Source organism: Symphalangus syndactylus, chromosome X, assembly GCF_028878055.3.
Source record: "Symphalangus syndactylus isolate Jambi chromosome X, NHGRI_mSymSyn1-v2.1_pri, whole genome shotgun sequence".
NCBI classification, from domain to species: Eukaryota; Metazoa; Chordata; class Mammalia; order Primates; family Hylobatidae; genus Symphalangus; species Symphalangus syndactylus.
The window spans coordinates 155768319-155772332 of NC_072447.2; positions in this window are offsets into that span (position 1 = coordinate 155768319).

Sequence of the window (4014 nt, forward strand, 5' to 3'; positions counted from 1 at the left end):
ATAATTAAGGTAGGGATGTCGAAATTAGGTCATTCTGGATTAGCGTGAGCCCTAATTCAATGACAAGGGGCCTTGTAAGTGACAGAAGAGGAGAAAGACATACAGCAGAGGCTGGAGTGAGGCAGCCATCAAGCTCGGGATGCCTGGAGCCTTCTGGAGCTGGGAGAGGCAGGAAGGAGACTTCCCTAGAGCCTCTGGGGGGAGTGTGGCCCTGAGACACCTGGATTTTGAACTTCTGGCCTCTACGACTGGGAGAGGGTCCACTTCCTCTGTCATGAGCCACCCATTTTATGATGCTTTGTTCTGGCAGCCACAGGACACTAAAGCCCATAGTGTACCAGGCAGAGTGGGATGTCTACTTGCCAGAGCGGCCCAGCCCAGTGAGAACTTTGGGTAGGGAGAAAGGCTGGATACTATGAGGAAGGCTGCCTGCAAGAGGTAGAATCAGGCCAGACCCTGAAGGAAATGGAGGCTTTGATCAAAGAAGCATGAGCAAATGCTGAGATAGGCAAGGATGTCATGTGTCCAAGGCACATACGTGTGTCACCCTGGTGGCTTCTGTGCACACAAAGGAGGGGGCAGGTGAGGCTGTGGAGGAGTCAGGCCAGCTCTGCCACCCCTGGAAAGCATGGCTCTCTGGAAGCATGCCCCATTCCCCAGGGTGGCTTTAAGCCCAAGAGGGCAGATATGGCTTGCAGCATCCAGGGCTCTCAGTGGCTGCAGGCAGAGGGGTTTGGAGACTCTGGCCTGCCAGGCAAGCTGGGAGAAGGCAGTTGGGGTGGTCCAGAGGAGAGAGAGCCAGCCCACTCAGGAGACCTGTGGCAAAGTCAAGTCAGCCAGGTGGCTGGAGAGGAGGTGGGAAAGAGATCCTCAGGCCTGAGCCACCTGGCCTGGGGTGTGCACACAGCCCTTTGGAGACCAAGGAGTGGCCTTGATTTCATATTGAAGCCAACATGGCTTAATGTGTACTCATACAAAATAAGCAGAGAAAGCAAATGAAATAGGAAATAGGGCAGTTATGAGAGCGCTCCCTCAAACCCTAACTGGCTGGGCCCCAGGGTAGTTCCTGATGGACAGATCCATCTGCCATGTCACCCTTTCTAGGCAGCTGTAGCAGGCCTTGCCCTCCGTGGGCTCCAATTTGGGCTCAGTGGTTCCCAGCTGGGCCAGGGCCTTTCCAGTCCTTCCTGTTCCCAAATAAGCATAATTAAGTCCTGGATACATGGGACTCGGCTGTTACAGGGATGAAAGCCTCTAGGCTTAGTTCTGACATTCCATTCAAATTGTGCTGTAGATCCCTGCAGAGAGCAGAATTTTCCAGAGGGGAAAGCTCACCCTTGGCTGTGCTCTCAGGCTTCTGTCCCTCATGTAAGGCTCAGGGTCCATGTGGCCAAGTCCACTGGACATGCAATGGTCCCCAAAAGATGTCCAAGTCTTCATCTCTGGAACCCGTGAATGTAACCTTATATGGCAAAAAGAGACTTTGCAGATGGGATTTAGTTAAGGGCCTTGAGATGGGGAGGTGAGTGTGGATTATCTGGGTGGAATATATAGGTGGACCAAACACAGTCACACGCATCCTTATAAAAGAGAGAAGACTAAGTGATGGAACACAGAGAGGTTGGAAGGTGCTGCTGGCTTTAAAGACAGAGAGAACAGTCAACAAAGTGAAGAGACAACCCACAGAATGGGAGAAAATATTTGCAATACATAAGTATCTCAAAAAACTCCACAGGAAAAAAATCTAATAATCTAATCAAAAACGGGCAAAAAATTTGAATAGACATTTCACAAAGGAAAATATAAAATGACACACAGGCATATGAAAAGATGTCAACATCATTAATCATCAGGGGAATGCAAATCAAAACTACAATGTGATATCACCTCACCCCAGTTAAAATGGCTTATATCCAAAAGACAGGCAATAACAAATGCTGATAAGGATGTAGAGAAAAGTACACTGTTCGTACGCGGTTGGTGGGAATGTAAATTGGTACAACCACTATGGAGAATAGTTTGGAGGTTCCTCCAAAAAAAGAAAAATTGAGCTACCATACGATCCAGCAACCCTACTGCTGGGTACATACCCAAAAGAAAGGAAATCAGTCTATTGAAGAGATATCGGCACACCCATGTTCATGGCAGCACTGTTCACAATAGCCAAAATTTGGTAGCAACCTAAGTGTCCATCAACACACGAGAATGGATAAAGAAAATGTGGTACGCATACACGATGGAGTACTATTCAGCCCTAAAAAAGAATGAGATCCTGTCATTTGCAACAACATGGATGGAACTGGAGGTCATTATGTTAGGCGAAATAAGCCAGGTACAGAAAGACAAACATCACATATTCTCACTTACTTGTGGGATCTAAAAATCAAAACAATTGAACTCATGGAGATAGGGAGTAGCAGGATGGCTACCAGAGGCTGGGAAGGGTCAGTGTGGGGCTGGAGGGGGAGGTGGGAATGGTTAATGGGTACAAAAAATAGAAAGAATAAATAAGACCTACTATTTGCTAGGACAATAGGGTGACTATAGTCAATAATAACTTAATTATACATTTTAAAATAACTTAGAGTGTAATTGGATTGTTTATAACTCAAAGGATAAATGCTTGAGGGGATGGATACCCCATTCTCCATGATATGCTTATTTCACATTCCATGCTTGTATCAAAACATCTCGTGTGCCCATAAATATATACACCTACTATGTATGTACCCACAAAAATTGTTTTAATTATGGAGGAAGTGTCCATGAGCTAAGGAATTCGGCTGGAGGTGCTGGAGGTGTGAACTGGAGAAGGTGTGAACAGGATTCTCCCCTGGAGCCTCCTGAGACGGTGTGGCCCTGCTGGCATCTTAACTGTGGCCTAGTGAAACTGATTTGGGACTTCTGCTCCCATCACAGCCCCCTGTATGAGCTTAGGGCCCTTCACTGCACAGACTTCTTCTCAGGGCCTGGGAGGGGTCCCAGAGATTTTGTATTCGTAATTTACCGCAAACTTAGCAACTGTCACCAATACTCCTTTCTGTGGGTCAGAAGCTCTGGGCGTGAAGTGGCTGGGTCTGGGGCTCAGGGTCTCACAGGCTGCACTCCTATCTGGAGGCTCTGGGGAATAACCCACTTCCAAGTTCGTGAAGGTTGTTGGCCAAATTCAGCTCCTTGTGGCTATCGGACTGAGGTCCCATTCCTTGCTGGCTGTCCACAGGGGCCACTCTGGGCTTCCCCACCTTCAAAGCCGGCAGAAGAGCTGCTGTCTCATTCAACCCCTTTCACGCCTGGACTCCCCGACTTCTCTGTCTCTGGCCTCTAGACCCAGATTTCCAGGGCTCATGTGATTAGGTCAGGCCTACCGAAGAGAGCTTTTCCTTAAAGAGGTCCCTCCAAATTCATAAACTTACGGCTCCATAAACTGTGGATCCACCCCTACCCTGCCTAAACCACCCACCAGCAAATGGAATGAGACCCCCACAGGAGGGTTCCAGTGGTAGGCAGAATTCTAAGATAGCCCCCAATTCCCCATCCCCTGGGGTACAAGTCCCATGTGACCCCCCAGGTGGTGAATCTGAGGGACCATCACCCCTATGATCAGGTTATGGTACATGGCACAGGTGACTTTCAGAAAGGGAAGCTCTCTTCGGTAGGCCTGACCTAATCACATGAGCCCTGGAAATCTGGGTCTAGAGGCCAGAGACAGAGAAGTCGGGGAGTCCAGGCGTGAAAGGGGTTGAATGAGACAGCAGCTCTTCTGCCGGCTTTGAAGGTGGGGAAGCCCAGAGTGGCCCCTGTGGACAGCCAGCAAGGAATGGGACCTCAGTCCGATAGCCACAAGGAGCTGAATTTGGCCAACAACCTTCACGAACTTGGAAGTGGGTTATTCCCCAGAGCCTCCAGATAGGAGTGCAGCCTGTGCGACCCTGAGCCCCAGACCCAGCCACTTCACGCCCAGAGCTTCTGACCCACAGAAAGGAGTATTGGTGACAGCTGCTAAGTTTGCGGTAA